This window comes from Puma concolor, chromosome A1 (assembly GCF_028749965.1).
Source record: "Puma concolor isolate L17-30 chromosome A1, mPumCon1.1.hap2, whole genome shotgun sequence".
Lineage (NCBI taxonomy): Eukaryota > Metazoa > Chordata > Mammalia > Carnivora > Felidae > Puma > Puma concolor.
Window position 1 is genome coordinate 213883265 of NC_141667.1, and position 21312 is coordinate 213904576.

General features: G+C 39.8%; 1 protein-coding gene and 1 long non-coding RNA gene across 3 annotated transcripts in view; one reads left to right on the forward strand and one right to left on the reverse strand.

The window, feature by feature from the left end:
- Nucleotides 1–8600: 8600 nt before the first annotated feature.
- LOC147584748 (uncharacterized) lies at nucleotides 8601–21231 on the reverse strand. Of its 2 annotated transcripts, none has more exons than XR_015252902.1 (3): nucleotides 21020–21231; nucleotides 17577–17733; nucleotides 8601–9054 (listed from the first exon to the last, which is right to left on the reverse strand). It is a non-coding gene; the product is annotated as an uncharacterized LOC147584748 (long non-coding RNA). The 2 variants fall into 2 exon arrangements; XR_015252897.1 differs by lacking the exon at nucleotides 8601–9054 and adding an exon at nucleotides 16655–17252 and having other exon boundaries at nucleotides 21020–21219.
- The window catches only part of AKAP11 (A-kinase anchoring protein 11), a 50779-nt gene continuing 50264 nt past the window's right edge, over nucleotides 20798–21312 (forward strand). The window contains exon 1 of the mRNA XM_086711479.1: nucleotides 20798–20972. The gene's annotated coding sequence lies outside the window, so the exon portion shown is untranslated. The remainder of the gene's footprint in view (nucleotides 20973–21312) is intronic.

The following is a 21312-nucleotide window of genomic DNA, read 5'->3' on the forward strand; positions in this document are numbered from 1 at the left end:
TTGTCTTCAAATCTTTGAAGGACTATCAAAGAGGATTGGTTTTGCATTTGTTCTAAATGTGAGAAGCAAGTGAAATTGGCAAGAAAAACTGCAATGTCTAAAGATGCACTGGGCTGGGTCACAGAATGTGTTCCCTTTTGAGAAAAGTGTTCAAACACAGGCTGCAAGAATGTGAACTCCTCGTGAGAAGAAAATGTTTTCACTAGTACGACCCAGTGTATGGAAAAGTACTTGGCACATGGTCATGCACAATATCTATTTGTTGACAAAGTCAGAAGTGATTCAAGCATCGGATCAGAAGACCAGAACACCTTGGGGTCTCTTTATCAATCCTGCAATTGATTATACAGAAATGAAAAATATCCAGGGCCCTAACCAAATTAGGAAACAAAGGAACCTGAGTTTAAACTCTGAAAAAGCTTGTCATTCAGCATCCCCTTAAAAGCAACCGAAACTTTTATGCATCTCCATGGCGACCCTGAGGCACAGCTTGATTCCAAAGGGCTTTCTGAATCATATTAAATTACTTACACTTTACATTGCAAATTATCTTTTATTATATACGAATTCTTTCTGCTTTTCTTAACAAGCAGTGTGTTTACATAATTACGATTCTTGATTAATCAGAAAGCCCATTTCCTAATCTTGGCAGCCAACAGTTTATAGTCTGTCTTTGTCCTTTTGGGTTGCTCTAACGAAATGCTATAGACTGAGTGGATTTTAAACAACAGAAATTTATTTCTTGCTGTTCTGGAGGCCGGGAAATCCCAAGATCGAGGCGCGAGGAAGTTCAGTGTCTGGCGAAAGCCCACTTTCTGGCCACAGAAGACCATCTTCTCTCTGTGTCCTCATGGGGCAGAAAGGTCCAGAGAGCTCTCTGGCGTCTCATTTGTAAGAGTACTAATTCCATTAATGAGGGATGTGCTCTCGTGACCTCATCACCTCCAAAAGTCCGCACCTCCTAATAGCATTGGGGGTTAGGATTCCAACAAATATGCAGACCATAGCATAGTGCTAGCAAATTAGAATTTTCACCGGGAAGTCTAAATACAGATTTTTCTGTATTATTATTATTTTTAGAAATAAGAATTGTCCCAGCAGTCCAAGAATTTGAACCCCATCTTTCCTTCCCTAGCTCTGGCCCCAATGTTTGTCTCCCTTAGTCCCTATACCGCCACTAGTGCATTCACAAAACGTGACAATCAGTGCTATGGTTGGTAACATTCGGGAGCTAGTCATGACTGGGATGTGGGTACAATTGTAAGAATGAGAGGCTGCAGATAAAAGCTAGTAGCATCCCAGCACCATATAGCACCTCTCAGTTTGAAGCACTATATGTACATTTAATCCTTATGACAACCCTGTAAATTTAGTATTTGCCCCATTAGAGCACCCTCACACCCTGCACACAACTTTAGTTGGTTCTATTTCTAGCAATGACATTTTGAACAAACACGGACATTGAGCACTACCATTCCTTAAAGGAGTGACACTGCCTTACCAAGTAGGAAGCAGCCCCCAAGAAGCATAGTGAGTCAGGTAAAGCATATTGTCTACGTATCTCCTGTCCCACTCCCTCCTCCCTCCTGCCCACATCCATGTTGCCAAAGCACACTGGCAGCTCAAAGTCCACAGATGAAAGCTACCTCAGATTATAGTATGATTTTTTCAAAATTTTTTGGCAGCTACCCACAATTAGAAATACATATTCCCCATTATGCATAAATGTATGTGTATATACAGATATCTGTATATATATATATATATATATACACACACACACATACATACACATTTACAAACATGCATGTATATAATAGCAAATTTAACAACATAGCATGTATTTACGTGCATTAAATAGTATTGGTATTTTCTGTTTTATTTTTTTTTAATACTGATTGCCACCTATCGAAGTGATTTTGTAACCCAGTAGTGAAAGGGTAAGCAAACTTTCTCTGTAAAGGGTCAGCCTGTAAATATTTTTGGTTTTGTGAGCCATGCAGTCCCTGGCAGGTCCACTCAACTCCGCCACTGTAGCAGGAAAGCAGCCATAGATGATATATAAATGATGAGCACGACTATATTCCAATAAAGTTCTTTACAGAGACAGACCGCATCCCAACCCCTGTACTGACAGGTCAGCGCCCACAGGTCCCAAGTTTTCAAATGCAACACTAGTTCATCAATTTCCAGTGCTCAGTTGACTGCTTGAGAATCATCCAGAAAGCATGTGTAAAAGTGTCCAGGACCTACTCCAGCCCTATAGAACTGCAATCTCTGGGTGAGGGGTCAGAGCACCCTCTAATCACCCTCCCTGGGGGATTCTTATCTGCAGCCAGTTTAGGAACCACTGATCTGATCCAACCTCTCCATTCACCCACAGCCACCATCTAACAAAAATAAAGTTAAGCTTGAAGGGTAAGATCTAGGCTCCAAGCAGTTGTCCATGAATTTCAAAAACCCAAGTCATACAAACTGGGAACTCACCAAGTGCAGTTGAGTTGGAAATTAATAAATCTGAAACAGGATATAAAATGTATCTCTTATAATTTGTTCAATATATATCCCTGCAGAAATTCAGCAACACTGATAACTAATTAAGGGACAGAAGCCAATGGCCATTAAACTGATAATAAGAATATTAAATATCTTAAGACTACTATAAAAGTTCATTCAGCCCAAAGGCATAAATGGCTAAAAGCTCATTATTACATGATGACAATTTTTCAACCAACAAGAAACACTAATATGGAACACTGTAATTAGACTAATTATAATTTGATGAACTATGCCATTTCAACTGGAAATCAAATTATTAAAGCACATCAGTTGATTTGAAAGTGATTATAGCATGCTGGCAATATGTTTTTTAGTTTTTTTGGCCTGAAGTAATTTTTAAATTTAAAAGTAAAAATCAGTTTCTATTTTCATCAAGAAAATAAGTTATCTTGACATAGACTTTCTCTATGGACCTCAATATATTGAAATAATAGAAGTAAAAACAATAGCAAAAACAAGCCTAAGCAAAAATGTAAAGTTAAACACTAAGATTAGTGGATTAATTCATTGTAAATTCTGTAAACTTAAATATTAACCTATATTCATCTTAAAATTTTGAAAAAATGTTTTTATTTATTTTTGAGACAGAGACAGAGCATGAGCAGGGGAGGGGCAGAGAGAGAGGGAGACACAGAATCCGAAGCAGGCTCCAGGCTCCGAGGTCCGAACTGTCAGCACAGAGCCTGACACAGGGCTTGAACTCACGGACCATGAGATCATGACCTGAGCCAAAGTCGGATGCTCAACCAACTGAGCCACCCAGGTGCCCCTAACCTATATTCATTTTTATACCTACTCATATTTGTTCTATAGTCTCTGTTAACTTTACAGAGTATTTTAGATACTAACGAAAGTCATTTCTTTCCCCTGTGTATTGTGTATAAATTAAAGGAAAACTTCCAAGCCCTCCTCTGAATTGGTAGGGTTTTTTTGTCCTCATCTGTTCCATTCTTCCCTGCCTCCACATACACACACATGCACGCACGCACGCACACACACACACACACACACACACAACTACCCTAAAATACATCCCTACTCTCCTCTCTATCTCTACTACCAACACCACTTCTTCTCTACCTGTCAAACTCCTGCTTATCCATCAATTCTCAGCTCAAGGAATCTCCCAGTGGAACCTTCTAAAATTTGCCAAGGCAAACTTAGACATTCTAGTCTCTGTTCTTATTACCCTGTGTTCCCATTGCATATCTTGACTAGAGCGATTATATTGCATCATAATTATTAATGCAGCTCTGTTCCCACCAAATTCACTTTCTCTTAATAACAAGAGAATATGTATTATTCATCACATTCCCATTGCATTACACAAAGCTTGGCTTCTGGCTGGTCTTCAAAACATGTCTGTTGAATGAATAAAGAGAATATCTTACTTGTAATATTTTGTTCAGAACTCTTTTTTAAAGTTTATTTATTGACTGATTGAGAGAGAAGGAGAGAGAGAGAGAGTCTGTGTGCACCCAAGCAGGGGAGGGGCAGAGAGAGGGAGAGGGAGAAAATCCTAAAGAGGCTCCCCTCTGTCAGTGTGAAGCACCCCCAAACATGGGGCTTGATGGAGGGCTCAGGCAAACCCTGAGATCATGACCTAAGCAGAAATCAAGAGTTGGATGCTTAACCAACTGAGCCACCCAGACACCCAATATTTTGTTTAGAACTCTTACCTCTATGTTCTTAAGTGATATTTCACTGTCCTTGTCCAGTTTGGGATTCAAGTTTACAGTAACTCAAATGAGTTGAGGGAGTATTTCTTCTTTCTTATTCTGTAAAAGAACTTGTGTAAGAATAGAGCTGTTCTTTGAATGTATGAAGGAATTATCTATAAAGCTGTCTCCTCATAGCTTTATTACTTCCTCCTATTTGGGTGGGGGGGGGGGTTGTTCTGTTTTAGTTTTCTAACTTCTTTGGTTGGATGATTAGTATATCATCTTTATTTTTTTAATTTTTTTTTTTTTTCAACGTTTTATTTTTATTTTTGGGACAGAGAGAGACAGAGCATGAACGGGGGAGGGTCAGAGAGAGAGGGAGACACAGAATCGGAAACAGGCTCCAGGCTCTGAGCCATCAGCCCAGAGCCTGACGCGGGGCTCGAACTCACGGACCGCGAGATCGTGACCTGGCTGAAGTCGGACGCTTAACCGACTGCGCCACCCAGGCGCCCCTATCATCTTTATTTTTAATAAAAGCATGTAAAATTATCAGTTTTCCTCTAAGTACTACTTTAGGTACATTCCCACAAAGAATTTTTCTTTTCTTTTTCTTCTTTTCTTTTTTTTTTTTTTTTTTTTTAGGCACTTTTCATGGGTGCAAGATGGTCATCTGTTTGTCTAGAAATCCAAGGGACAAGCTCAATCACATAAGGGAAGTCAGTGGACTGAAACCCAGGACAGGTCTCTAAATCAGAGAGATGGAGTTCAGTGGAAAAATCCTATGGGTGTTCAGACCAGAGAGCAAATCCCCCAGACACCAGACTTAATTCCACATGATAAGCCCTCCAATGGGCAGAGGCCCATGCCCTGCTCAGGACTGAATGGGAAAGACTGGGCCCTTGCAAGACCTGGGCAAGGTCTCATGCAACCCCCAACTTTTAACATGTTGTTTCATTATTATCCAATTTCAAGCATTTAGTGATTTGCTTTATGATTTTTTTTTTTTACTTTATTCACAAGAATCAATAATGTTTCAAAGGTAGCTTTCCACCCTGGAGATGGTCTAGTCCTGGCCCATGGGACAGGTTAATTTCTGATTCACCCTTACCTTGATTCACCCTCACACTCTCCCCCAGTAAGTCAAAATACCTTTTGGTATTTTAGCTGAATGGAGGAAGGAGGTTTTCCTGTTAGATTCCCCACCTAGGGTGGGTTCTAGTTTGACTATCTCCCTCCTGAGATTCTGTGAGCTCAATTTAGCCCTTTTAGCAAATGCCCTCAAATAAAATCTGTTTCAGTGATAAGCTTAACGTTCTAGGCTCTTGTCTTCATTTAGATTTTATCCAGCACTTTTAGTCATTTGTGAAGGAAAGACCAAATCTCACTACCCGATATGGTAGCCACTAGTTATGTGTGGCTATTGAACACTTGAAATGGGGCTAGTCTGAATTTAGATATACACATCAGATTTTGCAACCTGATATGAAAAAAGAATGTAAAATGTCTCAATAATAATTCTTACATTGGTTAAGTGTTGAAATGATAACATTGTGGATATATCGTGTTAAAGAAAATATATTATGGAATTAATTTTGCATGTTCCTCCTAACTCTTAATATTGTTACTACAAAATTTTAAATTATGTACATGGCTCACATTAGATTTATTTTAGACTGTCCTCATTTTAATAATCTGGTCTGTAATATTATTGAGGAAATGTATTTATTTTTAACCACAGCATTAGATTCATCTTTTGTATATTGAATTTTTAATATATAGTTAGAATACTTCTTAGTTTGTTTATATATTACGAGCATGAATGCAGATTTTCCTTTTTTTTAAATGGATAATAATTGTTAAAAACTAACTTTGGGGGAGACTTTGATTTCTATTTTTTTTTTTTTAGAATTTTTATTCTAAAAAAGAGCATATAATAAACACTTGATTTGTTATCAATGTCATCTCTCAGAAGTGACAACGTTTTTGGCTTGTAGAATGTCATGTTATTTTATTTGCTTGTTTGTTTGATTGTTTGTTTATTTAAGGTTTTATGTAAGTAATCTGTATACCCAACTTGGGGCTCAAACTCACAATCCTGAAATCAAGAGGAACACGCTTTACTTATTCAGCCAGCCAGATACTCCAAATGTTATGTTATTTTAGACGATGAAAAATGTATGTAGAAAAATCTGGGTGGTGTCAGTCATGTTCCCTAGACATTAAGAAAGAAAACTGATGCTTAGGGGCACGTGGCTGGCTTAGTCAGTAGAACCTGTAACTCTTGATTTCAGGGTTGTGAGTTTGACTCCCATGTTGGGGTAGAGATTACTTAAAAATAAAATCTTAAAAAAAAAAAAAAAGGTTGATGCTTAATAGTTAAGGGGGAAAAAAAACTGTCCAGTAAGTGGTGCTGGAATAATTAGATGTTCATAAAGAAAAGAAAAAATTAAATCCCTTCCTTACCCCATAGTCAAAATTAATTCTAATAAATAAAAGACATAAATATGAAAAGCAAAACTTCAAATGTCAAAATGAAAACATAAGACAATATTTTTATGTCAGGGGGCTAAGGAAGAGTTATTTTATGTGAGGCACTAAAAGCATAGCCCATTTAAAAAAAAAGATTCGGGGCGCCTGGGTGGCGCAGTCGGTTAAGCGTCCGACTTCAGCCAGGTCACGATCTCGCGGTCCGTGAGTTCGAGCCCCGCGTCGGGCTCTGGGCTGATGGCTCGGAGCCTGGAGCCTGTTTCCGATTCTGTGTCTCCCTCTCTCTCTGACCCTCCCCCGTTCATGCTCTGTCTCTCTCTGTCCCAAAAAAAAATAAATAAACATTGAAAAAAAAAATTAAAAAAAAAATAAATAAAGATTCATAAATTTGACTAAATAAAAATGTAAGTGTTCTGTTAAGTAATAAATAACATATAAAAGTCAAAAGACAGACCACAGACTGAAAAAAATGTTTTTAAGCATATAAACCACCATGGATTAGAGGGCGCCTGGTGGCTCAGTCGTTGAGTGTCCGACTTCGGCTCAGGTCATGATCTCACGGTTCGTGAGTTCGGGCCCAGAATCGGGCTCTGTGCTGACAGCTCGGAGCCTGGAGCCTGCTTCGGATCCTGTGTCTCCCTCTCTCTCTGCCCCTCCTCTACACGTGCTCTGTTTCTCTTTGCCTCTCAAAAATAAAGAAAACTAATTTAAAAAATTTAAAAAATAATAAACCACCATGGATTAGTATACATGATACATACACATGTATATGTAATATATATACATATCTTGTACAAATCACTTATTTTTTAAAGTCAGGTTTATTGAACTACAATTCGTCAGCAGGGAAATTCATCCCTTTTAGTACAGTTCAATACATTTTGACAACTGCACAGAGCTGTGTAATCAGCACTGCAGTTAAGGTCTCATATAATTAATGTAGCTTTAAAAAGTTTGAAATTATCCATCTCATTGTTTATAACAGTAGCTTTTCCTTTTAGTTGCTGAGAAGGATTTCATTATATGGATATTCCGGTTTATTTGTCCTCTTGCCAATCAAAGACATTGTGGTGTTTTCAGTTGGGAGTGATTATGAATGCAACCTTTATAAAAAGTTGCATACAGGTGTTTATATGAACATGTATTTTTCTTTCAGTTAAACAACATAGGATTTCTGGGTCATATGGAAGATATGTACTTATGTATTTATAAGAAACTGCCAAATACTTTTCAAAGTTCTGTGGCATTTTTTTACCATCATTGATGTATGAGTATTTGTTCCTGTTGCTCCCATCCTTGCCATACTTGTTATTATCAGTTTTTAAGGCAATTCTAAGAGGTAAGTTCTAGTAGGTCAGGTTATCTCACTGTGGTTTTACTTTACATTTCTTTAATGACTAATGATATTAGTCATTATCAGCATCTTTTCATGTGCTTCTTGGCCATCTGTATAAATTCATACAAATCAATTTTTGAAAACCAAACAATCCACTAGAAAAATGGGCAAATTATATGAACAGGCTATTTCCATCAAAGGAATTCAGAATAATCAATGTTAATAAATATCTAAAAATATGTTCAATGGTACCGTAGCCAGAGAAATGCAGGGAAATAAAATATTATTTTAGGTCCCTCAGATTGGCAAAACTGTTTTTAATAAGGATTAAAAGAAATGGGAATTTGTGCACACTGCAGGTGGGAATATAAATCAGTATAACCTCTTGGAGACCTATTTGGTAATACCTAGTAAGTTGAAGACGTGTCTGTTCTATGATCCAACAGTTCCACTCATATATACATATGGGCCCAAAGAAATATGTATAAGGATGTTTACTGCAAGATTGTAGTAAATAAAATAGAGACATTTAATAGTAGTAGAGTGGATAAATAAAGTCATTTATTAATACAATTGAATGAAATGAATCAATGCATTGATCAGTATGTTGGATTTCTTAATGCTGAATAAAAGAATAGACAACTGATGGGGTACCTGGGTGGCTCAGTTGGTTGAATGGCCAACTTTGGCTCACGTCATGGCCTCACCGTTCCACAGTTCAAGCCCCATGTTGGGCTCTGTGCTGACAGATCAGAGCCTGGAGCCTGTTTCAGATTCTGTGTCTCCCTCTCTCTCTGGCCCTCCCCCACTCATACTGTGTCTCTCAACAAATAAATAAACAAACAAACATTAAGAATAGGCAAGTTGCTAAATATATACACCACATAACATTTATGTAAAAATTTATACACTCAAATAGTATATATTATTTACAGGTTCATACCTATGTAGTAAAATTATAAAGACATGAATGGTTATGATATGCATCAGTTTCAGGATGGTGGTTTCCTATGGAGAGAAAGGAAACAGAAAAGATAGTGAGAATAAAGCTTTATCTGTACCTGGAACATTTTGCTTCTTCAAAACTATGGTATATTATTTTCAGTTTGTTTTAAGTGTTTCATAATTTAAAACTCTACTCCACCAACTCCCACCTGTGCCTCCATCTTCTCTCTGCAGAACAACCCGGAACCCAGCTCTAGGATATATCCTTACTTCAAAATTGCTTTAGGATGCACAAAATATCCTAGTGTTGACTCTGATCTTATGCCCCAAATCTAATAACTTTGTTTCCTTATTCATATAATGTAGTTCTTCATTGAACCTTGTTTCTCGGTAACTATGGTGTCGACTGGGGATTGGAGGCTTCCCTTGTTTGGGCCATTTTTCTTTGCCAGCTGATGTCCTACTCCTGCACCCATATGGATAGAGGCCATTTTATCTGTTGATACCCTTTCTTAGTGCTTGCCAGATGTCAGCCTGGGTTGTTGAGTATCTGTTGAGCCTAGATTCCTTGATGTCTTATCTTATCAGCTTTTTGGATCTCCTCTTATACCTGGTATTGGGTCTTTTGACACCTGTTGCATTCATGAACTATTCTTTGGATGTGACGCTCAGAGCTCCCACTGGATTTCCACTCAGCTCCATTGCCTAAAACCTGTCCCAATCTAGTGGAGGAGGGTAATAGATAGCCCAGCCAAGAGTGATGAAAATTTACAGCTCCCAGCACTTGCTAAGCTTTCGGACTTCCTTCCTAACCTGTGTCAGACTGATCAAATTAAAGACTCTTGAGATCCAGACCCTCAAAATAGAAATCCACTTATTAGAACACAGCTGTCTCTCTTTCACTCACTCCTCAGCCTAGAGATAAAGTACTTCTTGGAATATAACCATTTGTCTTAGAGATGACTGGGGCATTGTGAGTTTTTTTAAGTGTGTGCCCAGGAAGGCATGCTCCCAAGCTACCTGCCTTGTGAAATACAACATCTGTAAGCAATGCCTTTGGGTCTCCTGAATAGCTCTGCCTTTGAATGGGTTGGCCCTTCTGCTCTGTGAAGATTTCTTTCTGGCTCTACCTAGGAGAGCTTCTCCCCAAGATCCCTCTGTTTATTGTCCTCTAAGAGACTATTATGGCTCATGTCTGATTTAGCTTCTTTAGCAACTGAGCTGCACCCAACCTGAAGCCCCATTATCTTCAGATCTATGGACCCCGATTCCAGACCTCTGCTGCTATTTTGTGCCCATTCTTCAGGCAAACATATGAAAAGAGAGAGTGAAAAGATGTAGCAGAGCAGCAGAAACGTGTTTGTTGTATAACTGATGCTATTGCCAAAATCTGAGACCTACTCTTTTTCTGTGACAGCAATAAACAAGACATCGTCCCTGCCTACCTTCAAGTGGCATAGCTGTCAAACTGGTCATAAAGAAGCAAAAAATGATAGGTGAAACAGGAGCCGGGCAGAGTCAGAGTCTAGAGAGATTTATCTTATGAAGGCTTCCTGCCAAATATTTTTTCAAGAATTCTCAGGGGGGGTCAGATCCTTAGGGATAGGAGGTGATGCCACATCCTTTAAATGGACTGAAGTTTTCTAGGGACCAGATGGCAATAGCAATCCCAGCATTATGGACCTCTGCATCATCTCTGCAGGGTAGTAGCCATGGTCTCCAAATGGCAAGCAGAGGTGAGGTGGCAGTCCCCTTCTGCTTGCATTACATTTTTTGGAGTGTTGTTGTTGTTGCTGTTGTTTCCAGTGCATCCATGAATTTAGTATGCCATGAACTGCGTATTCCTGAATAGCCTTTGTTAACACGAAGGGTAGGAGTTGAATTTGGCAAAACACAGGAGAGGCTGATGCTTTTGAGAGCTGTAGATTCTGAGAGCATTTAGGGGCTGTAGTTGTAGGTCACCCACACGACAGCTATAGTGCTGAGAAGATGATAAGGGTGCCATGCAGCTGGCTGAAAGTTTGTAGGAAGAGAAGTTATGAAGATGTTATGGAGACTAGTAACATCCCGCTAGGGGTGTCCTGGGGTCCCCTGCTGACATATGGTTTCAAGGTCATTTGGGCTTCCTCGAGAGATCCTGTCAAGAATGATCTTTTGTGGCTTAGAATTCCTCAACCTATTCTATGACCACAAACACTGACAAAGAGAATAAAGCCCAGGAAGTTCCTTAGTTATAAAATGTAGCTCATGTACATTTGGTGTTCTGAGATAAGGGCAGATGACATTTAAAGAAACAAGTTAGATGGTGGGAAGGAGAAACAATCAGTTGGTTAGCTTGGTAGTGGGAAGAAGAGTGGAGCTGAAGAGACAGCTTTAGGTTTGGCTGGTTATTTCTGCCCGGCTAGCGGTCTGGGTGGTATCTTGGGCCAGGTCCTTTAGACCCGGGAGGTAAAGAAGAGATTCTGTGTAAGGCAGGATATAAATAAGATGTCCTAATAATTTATTTTCTACGCTGAGATATTTTTGAGAAAGAAAAGAGGCGCTAACAATAGGCAAAAACTTTGAGTGTGCCAGGATTGTATGTGATCGCACGGGGTAAAAACAGGGTATAAAGTCACCCTGAATATAAAAGCAGGGGGATCCCCAGACCAGAGCAATGTTGTTGATGCTTTGTGGAGGTAAAAGATGACCAACATGAATATATCCCAGTGGCTCCTGGCATGGGTGGAAGGGAGCCAGCCACTTGTTATTGGAACAGCCATGGAGTTGGTTTTATATTACTGAAAGGCAGGGAGCTTAGTGAGGAAATCCATTATGAAGGTGGCCCAGGGAAACTGAATGCTTGGCAGTGGGCACAAAAAGTCTTTGGCTTGCCTCTCCCAGCAGGTGTTTGTTCTTGCATATGTGTTGTATATCGTTGCATTCCATTACTTTCACTGTTTGACCCGCAGTTATCAAAAGTCATGAGTTAAGGTAAATAGAACCTTAAGTTGGCTGAAGCGAACAAACGAGCAGAGGGCAGAATTCAAGTTAATTTTCTATGACATGCACGTGATTGGAGAGAGACTTCTTTCTGAGGCCAAGTAGAGGATTTACTTGGTCTCTTCACATATTATTCGACATTTCAGGATGAGAGACAAGAGGTCCAATACAAGCTAGAACAGAAGATGAAACATTGTGGTGTCACAGAACCCTGTGCCCAATGGAGGTGGTGAATCAGATTGTTGAAAACAAGGAGGGGAAGCATTTGCCAGGTACTGGCAGAAGGGACTGGTATATGGATTCTGTACAGTATCTAAGAAGCAAGTGTTATTTCTGCAGAAAGAGCTATTTGCAAAATGGCATTGTCTGGTCATATTTTAATGTGGGGTTGCTATAGCAGAAAACAGCATTGACCTTATAAGTGAATAGAGCTAAAAATGCAAGCACTTCAGTGGATGCTGGTGTGGAGAGGTAATAATGATTAAGAATCAGATAGGCTATGGGTGCCTGTCCGGCTCAGTTGGAAGAGCGTGAGACTCTTGATGTCAAGGTCACAAGTTTGAGCCTGACATTGGGTGTAGAGATTACTAAAAAGTAAAATCAATCAATCAATAAATCAATAAATAAAACTTGGATAGGGTAATGTACATTTCAGCAGCTTTCAATTATAGCACTTTAATTCCTCCTGGAACCTTGTTGAGAATTCTTAGAATTGCATAAAGAGTTCAGTGAACAAGAAATGCTCCTGATAATTTTAAAAGTTATTTTGAAAATGCAGGCAAATATTAAAGTTTGAATGGCACAGGGTTTGAAACCAAAATCCAATCAGCACCATGTAAAGTGCTGACTTCTGTTTCCCATAAAACAATGGCATTTCCTGAGCGCCTGGGTGGCTCAGTCGGTTGAGTGGTTGAGCGTCTCACTTCAGCTCAGGTCATGATCTCTCGTTTTGTGAGTTTGAGCCCCGCGTCCAGCTTTGTGCTGATAGCTCGGAGCCTGGAGCCTCCTTCGGATTCTGTGTCTCCCTCTCTCTCTCTGCCCCTCCGCCCTCCCCACCCATGCACACTCTGTCTCTCCCTGTCTCTCAAAAATGAAAAAACGTTTAAAAAAATAGTAATAATGGCATTTCCTCAAGCCATCCACAAAATTTATCAGACTTAATTTTATTGCACACCTATTTTCATCGGGAGTTTATTCGGCAATTTCAAAATAGCTACTGAACAGCTGAAAGAGAGAGAGAAAATTATAGGCCATTAAACTGTTAAATTGGAGCTCTGCAGGAATCTTGTTACGCCCATTATACCCTGCCTATAGGCATGATGTTTCAAGATAACAAGATCTTGGTAAGAATCTTATTACAGCAACTGATAATATCAGGATGGCAACCTGTATAATCAAATGTGAGATCAGGACACATCTTCAAAAGGAAGAATTTTAAAATCAATTTAGAGATAAGAACAGAATACAAAAAAGAAAGAGATTGGGACTTTATAAATTTGGGTGCTAAAAAGGGTATGTTAAAAATAAATTGCATAGATGCTAAGAAATTTGATACCCACTGTTTATAAAGATAACACTTTCCGTTCTAATGCAGTACTGATTATTTTCCCCTTTATACTTGAACCCAAATCCACACCCTTCTCTCTGGAAGAACCAAAGTCTAAGACATTTTTGTCTTAGTGGTTTGTCTAGCCCAAACCAGAGATAGTGGGCTACTTTGGAGTTCTTGAGGATTGGCTCTGAGGAATCCTACTCTGTCCTGCAGAAGGCTGAGGTCACAAGTTCCATTGCGGGGAAGGGGAGCCAATTTGTTCAAGGTTGATCCCAGGAAACCCAAAACAAATAGGAATCAACATTAGTATGGGGCTAGACTAGACATCTCTAGCATGGTTCAATGACTTAAAACCCCAAGTAGAATAAAGCCTAGGAAGAATTTAAGGTATCTTAAAAGTCCTGCTACTTTAGGGCCTAGATTTTTATCACAACGTTCAATGCTTCCTGGACCATAAATAGGCATGCAATCAATATTTATGCTTCGCATGCATGAGTATTACCTACTTTTAAAGATCTAATCACATAAGGACATTTCGGCTGAATTTCGTGTGAGTTAACTAATAAATAAGGATGTTCTTATCTGCATGTTAATATTTCCTTTGAAAAGCAAAGCAGCCAAGCAACAAGGAATGATAGACCCAGGAACAACTTGTTCTAGGATCTGCTTTATCTTGTCATAAGTTTATGACACTATTCGAAGGACTTTCCTGGCCCTTTAGATACCTAATCCAGGAGAAGTTATCAAATATCTTTTTTTAAGTAGTAAGCATGTATACTGTTGGCTCACATGAAGAGGAAGTGTATTTCATCTTTGCAAAAGACATTTCTGAAAAGTTATGTATAATGTTTTTTTGCAAATTAAAGCATTTTTCCATTTACTTATACTAAGTGCATTTGAAATGTTTGATTACATTTGTGCTTCTTTGAATTGGAAACGTCAAACATAAGCTTTTTAAAAAAGTTATTTATTTAAGTAATCTTTACACCCAATGTGGGGCTCAAACTCATGACCCCAAGATCAAGTCACATACTCCTCCGACTGAACCAGCCAGGCACCCCTATAATGAAAGCTTTTTATAAAACTTTGTGCTTCTATTTTATAATTAACTCTGTATCAACCATTTAAAATCAGTCGGGCAATGGTATCTTTAAGACTTTCTTATGAAGTAATTACATTTATGAATGATTATTTGTTTTTGAATTTCAGACAAGAACGTATTACATTTTCCTAAAAGATAGTACAGAAGTAGTATTTTATTTATTGGAAGTTGAGTCAGTAATTTAGTTATGACAATGATGACTTAAATCAGAAGACTCAAGGGCGCCTGGGTGGCTCAGCTGGCTAAGCGTCTGACTCTTGGTTTCAGCACAGGTCATGATCTCATGGTTCTTGAGTTCCAACCTGGTGCTGGGCTCTGTACTGACAGTGTGGATCCTGCTGAGGATTCTCTGCCTCTCCTTCACTCATGTGCTTGCTCTCTCTCTCCAAAAATAAATAAATAATCTTAAAAAAGAAAGGAAGACTCATTTTACTCTAGTACAATATATAATAGCGGTCAACTTTATTTTGCTCATTCAGAAGTCCAATTTGGAGTGGCACTTCTAAATTATCATCTGTACTATTTGCTAATAATTATAGTCATGATTTTAGAAGTCATTGGGCATTTAATGAAGACCTACAATATATGAAGCCATTACTAGGTATTATGTTATAATGGTTCAGATGTGTTTCTGTTCTTCAAGAGATTCACTACAAAAGAATTAGGTAAGTATGTAAGTTAAAAGGCATATCAGATTGTGGTATAATATACATACTTTTAAAACAAAGGCTTGATGAGATACTTTAGCTTTTTTTTTTTTTAAAGCTTATTTGAGAGAGAGAGAACATGTGTGCACAGGGATGGGTCGGAGGGGTGGGTGGGAAGGGGAGGGGGGAGGGGAAGAGAGAGAGGGAGAGAGAATCCCAAGCAGGATCTCTGCTGTCAGTGCAGAGCCCAACCCACCCCAGGGCTTGATCTCACAAACCCTGAGACCATGACCTGAGCCAAAATCAAGAATTGGAGGCTTAACCAACTGAGCCAGCCAGGCACCCCAAGGTACTTTATCTTTCAAATTTGAAAAGCATTTTTATATGTTTAAATGGCTGATGAAATTGTAATGTCCACAGTTTTCCACTTCCAGTATGTTTTACATTGGTTTATTAACTACTATTAAATAATGTATGTAAATCACCCACCAAAAGAGGTGGTCTGCTCCATTATCTCTTCCTGTATTTTCCAGTGTTCTACATAATGAGTGTATATTAATTTATTACCACAAAAAAACAAAATCCAAAAACTGAGCAATGTGAAAAAAAAAGGACTTGACTTCTCTCTCTTACAAGAACTGCCAGCTGGGGCCATCACTCAGGCAGGAAACAGGAATTCGGCAAGTGGGCCAAAGGGAGACCTAAGCTTTCAAACAGGAAGCGACATGGAATCTGCTTCTGGCTGTCAGAGATTGCTAGTGTAAAGCTCCGGGGGAAAGCCGATGCCTGCCTTTGTAGTCTAAAGGTCATTAGGGGCATTAAGCTGAGAGGCTAGTTTTGTACAGGTGGAACCAGACTAAACCAGCTAATTTTAGTCTAAATGGTGGCATTTAGTGCCCCTATGTGATCTAGAACAATTCATTGGAACTTGCTGGGCCAAATTTCTTTCCTGTGCATATAATCCAAATGTCTTGGCTCCGTTAGACTATGCAAACAGATGAAAGTAACATTTCCGTTAAATAGCAAAATTACATTGGAGGAGACACTGCCAACTTGATTACTAGAAATTAGCCCACTAAAATGTCCCCTGGGGACACGTGAGACGTTTCTTGCTCCTTGGTACAATCTTAGGTGCACTTAGACAAAGCCTGTGTTCTCTGGTCACACACTGCCTTGGCTCCTTAGTACTGGTCTTCCCCTCTCCACATCACCTTGTATAGGGAGCATGGGAAGGGGACACTTGTGGCCCCTCCTACACCATCCCAGGCATAGAACAAGCTTTCCATTAATTCCTCTTATAACAGGACAGATTTGGTTTATACCATTTATCAAGACTTTACTGAAGATTCCTAGTATTAAAAAATGATTAAAGGAAACAACTTAGGTGATACAAATAAACTTTATTTCACACTTCCTTAAGTGGACAGTTTCCTTTGGAGAACTGCAAAATGGGGCAGAAGTCGGGAAGCTTTTATAGACTAAAGAAAAAAAGAACAGGGAAAAGGAAAAGTGGGAAATATCTGATTGGTTGGGGCCACATTGTCAACTTTGTTTGCTTGTTTTTAATTTTTTAATGTTTATTTATTTCCAAGGCAGAGAGACAGAGCATGAGTGGGGGAGGGGCAGAGAGAGAGAGGGAGACACAGAATCCAAAGCAGACTCCAGGCTCTGAGCTGTCAGCACAGAGCCTGATGTGGGGCTTGAACTCACAAAACCACGAGATCATGACCTGAGCCGAAGTCGCATGCTCAACCGACTGAGCCACCCAGGCACCCCAGCTTTGTTTGGAGTGAGAAGAAACAAATAAGCATAGAGCCTAGAGTTGGCTTGGTTTGGGGGGACTGGCTGACTGGATATACTGTGTTTTTGGTCTAGTGGAGCATTTACACAGACACAAAAGTTATTTAAGCTTTGGTTTGCTGAGGTGGCATCCTGGGCGGGAGCAGCTCCATCTTGGGCCTAGAAATTTATTTCAACACTAGCAAGGGAAGGAAAAATAGAACACAGAATAAGCTGTGAAGATACCTCCCTTCCCCCCTCCCCTTCTTTTTCCTTCCTTCCTTCCTTCCTTCCTTCCTTCCTTCCTTCCTTCCTTCCTTCCATCCTTTCAATGAATAGATAATGAGTAATGAATAACACTTACTATGTGCCAGGCATGTGTAAGTAAAAATAGATGTGGTTCCTGCTCATGGATTCTACGGTCTAGCAGAGGAGAAAGACCAAATAATCACTCAAATCAAAATCATTCTAAGTTGCTAAATGCACTGGAGAAAAAGTAGAGTCCAGATGGGGAGGAGCTTACCTAGTCTGGGGAATTAGTACAAGAGTTCTTGAGTTCTTGAGAGTACAGCTGAATGCTGAGGGATTCTTAGGCATGCAGAGGCTAAGGGGTGGACAGAGAACACTCAGTGCTGAAGGAAGATCTCGTGGGAAGGCTCCAAAGCAGAGAGGATCTGGCCCTATTTTGAGGAAGTGGAAAAAAAAAAAAGACTTTCTGAGAGAGAGAGAACAACAGAAGAGAGTAAGAAAGATCATTGGTGGAACCATAAGAAGCCACTGAAGCCTTTTAAGCAGGGGGATGACACTGTCAGATCTGAGCTGCCAGAGTAGAAATGCCAGCCCTGTGGGGGAAGAGAGCACACAGTTCAAACAGCAGGCAAGAAACACAAAGCCAGGAGCGAAGTAACCGTGCTAGGAAAAGAAATATAGACTTTGTAAACCGGGTACGTTTTATCTTTTAAAGTATTAAGAAAGAATAACGAACGTCCACACAAAACTTAGACACAAATGCTCAAAGCAGCACTATTCCCAAGAGTCCCAAAGTGGACACAACCCACATGTCTATTAACTGATAAACGGAATACAATGGAATCATCATTTGGCAACAAAAAGAAATGAAGTACTTATACAGGCTACAGCATGGATGACCCTTGAAAACATTTAGCTAAGTGAATGAAGCTGACACCAATGACCACATATTGTACAATTCCATTTATACGAAGTGTCCAGCACAGGCAAAGGTAGGGACATAAAGGAGATCAGTGGTTGCTTCGGGCTGGGGAGGAGGTGGGGATCGACTGCTAATGACTGTGGAGTTTCTTTTAGCGGGGACAAAATCGTTCTAAAATTAGATTTTGGTGATGACTGCACAGCTCTGGGAATATACCGAAATATATTGAATTGTACTCGTCAAGCGGATGAATTGTATGGCATGTGGATTATATCTCAATAAAGCTGCTAAAGCAAAATAATTTTAAAAAGAATCCAGGAACTAGGGACATCTGTAGAAATGGATCTCAATCCTAAATTTCTTCTCCCTTCATGTTCGTTGTACTCTGACTAATTGTAGCTAGCAAAAGATACCACAAAGACTGTCTTGCTAAGGGTGAGTTGGGAGGATTTATGGCTCTATTAATACATGTTAGAATGACAGAGTTGAGCCCGTTGTTCATCTAAATTAGCAGTACCACGCAGCTGGTTCGGTTAATCATCATGACTGCAAACAGCACTCAAGAGTGCTCCATTTTTTCAACATTTTCAAAGAATGGTCTTAATTTGTTAAAATAAGAACTTTTCTCTTTTTAGCATTTTTCCTTTTAAAAAAGAACCCTGTAATGTTCCTTGAATCTTATTTTCATTAAAATTAAAGTGTTAGCCTAACTTTAAAATGTTGCCTCAGATCTCTTAAATATTTTCCATTCCTTCAGTCTTGATTAGGTACATGTGAACCATTATTTATTAAATAGTACATAGGTTCAAAATAGCTACAGGGAATATGAGGTTGAGCAGGTGGCAATGCTTCCGTTTTCACACTCTGAGAAGGCCAAGATTTCTTAGGGAAGCATTCCTGGTATCTGTATTAATCAGTTTCATAGCTCCTCAGCTGGTGTGTATGTGTGTGTGTGTGTTTGTGTGTGTGTGTGTGTGGTGTATGTGCACACAAATCCAATTTCATTTGTCTTGTGCTACGGACCCTCTTAGATTTTATACAAATTTATCACATTTCCCTTTCCAGCTTCCGTGTTACTGGTGCGTGCATGCCAAAGTGTAATTCAGGCTTAACCACTTTGTGTGTAGGCTAGTTAAATTGCCTTGTTTTATGTATGAGGAAGTTGAGACTCAAGAATGATAAGGAACCTTGGTTTGGTTGCTTTAGCAGTTAATGAGAGGTCTTCCAGTTCAAACTTGTTCCTGATTTCTGTTTTTTTAGTGAAATACCTTCATTTTCTAGCCTTCAACTTCTATCTGTTTAAATCTGATACCCAGGAATAAATATCTACATTGAACATCACTTTATGTTTGTTTTTCTTAGATCTGGCTTTAGGAATAGACAGAAGAGGTGGTTATCTGTGTGGTATAAATGGATGAGAAAAAAAATCAAATGTGACTTTCTTTTCAGGACATTCATGTGCCCAAGTAACAAAAAATTTCCATTTATTTCTTTTACTGTCATTAAATAGCAGTAAATGAAGATGTAGCCAGATGTTTTTAACAGAAGGCATTAAATGGCACCAATGCTCTGACCAAATGGATAATGTCAAGGTCATTGGGAACGAAGTCTTTCAGGATTGTGTCTGTCTTGGACTACAAGTCTCAATCTCCTTGCTTCCTCTGAAACCTAAAAGGTTCTGAAATCAGTTCAGATTCTAAAAGGTTCAGAACCTAAAATCAGTTCTCTGCAGGGAAGAGCTTTAAAGACAAAAGTACAGCATAGGTATCTCTTCCCTCTTTAGAATTCTCCACCGCTTTCCACTGCATTTAAATTCCCAACAATTACTTTCCTAGCTTACAAAATCTTACAGGATCTGGCACATATTTATTTACTTCTCCGACCTTATTTCTTCTTACTTTCTCATCTTTTCCCCTCAAATCCAATTTAAGGCCTTTGAATTAGCTGTTTCCTTTGCCTAGAAGGCTCTTCCCTCTTATGTTTGCCTGCCTCTTAGGCAAATCACTGCTTACCATCTCCTCCAAAGGTCGGCCCCTCAAGCAGCCACCCAATCACAATCACCGTCATATCATTTACTGTATTTTCTTTGCATTGAGCTTAAGGCAAACAGTTTTTCTTTCTGCCTCCCCCCATAAGCTCCCTAGAACCTAGACTCATTTGTCTTCATCACTGCTCAGAAGACAGATGGAGTAGTGTCTAACATTTGTACTAGCTCAACAAAAACTTATTCAAGGAAGAAATAAAGTATGTATGCACCCTTTGTTCCCTGTCCCCCTCTCCCAAACAGTCCAAAACTCATAATGAGGATATACTTCAAAATGCCTTTCTCATCTATCAGGTATTTCCACCTTTTAATAGATGTCCATGAGGAGACTGCAACTTGACTGGACCAGCCCTTCCGATTGCAAATGTAAATAATCACACATTAGATTTTCATCTAGAGCTTGGTTTCTCCGTGACCAATGCTTTACTTCCTGATTCCGATGCCGCGTAAATTGGTAAGGGAGAGCACTAGGGCCCGGAGATCCCTTGATGCCAATTGTTGAGGTTCGGATAGGGCCGTGGGCCTGAAGCGCTGTGAGTGGTCCTCCCTAGAGATGCTGGAGAGAAGGGGCGGAGCCACCCCCAAAGGATGAGCCTTACTTGGGCCGTCAGATCTGGTGGGGCTGCCGCTTTGGGAAGAACCACGGCAATCAGAACAAAGCGAGGCTAGCCTGTGGCGAAGAAGCAGCCCAGCTGACCCCAGGGGTAAGACCAAGGGTTCGAAAGAGAAGGGTAAGGGCCTGAAACCAAACCTGCAGAGCCAGCCACAGCTTGGGTATTTTGCCAGAGGAAAGGGTTAAACCGTTTCCATGGTAACGGATCAGGAAGCGCGCAAGACGTTCGCCGCAGGTTCGTAGGTCAGCCTGGAGTTTAAAGCTCCCACGGCTGAGCGGATCCTGGCCAATAGAGCGGCCGCTTGGACGTCACGAGACGCGCGGGGCCGATCCGCTAGCCGCCCCAGAGCACGTGGGAAGGTTTTTCCTGTTCGTTCTTTCATTTTTTAAAAGCCCACCCACTTTTGCGCGGGCTTGGTCACAGAGTTCTT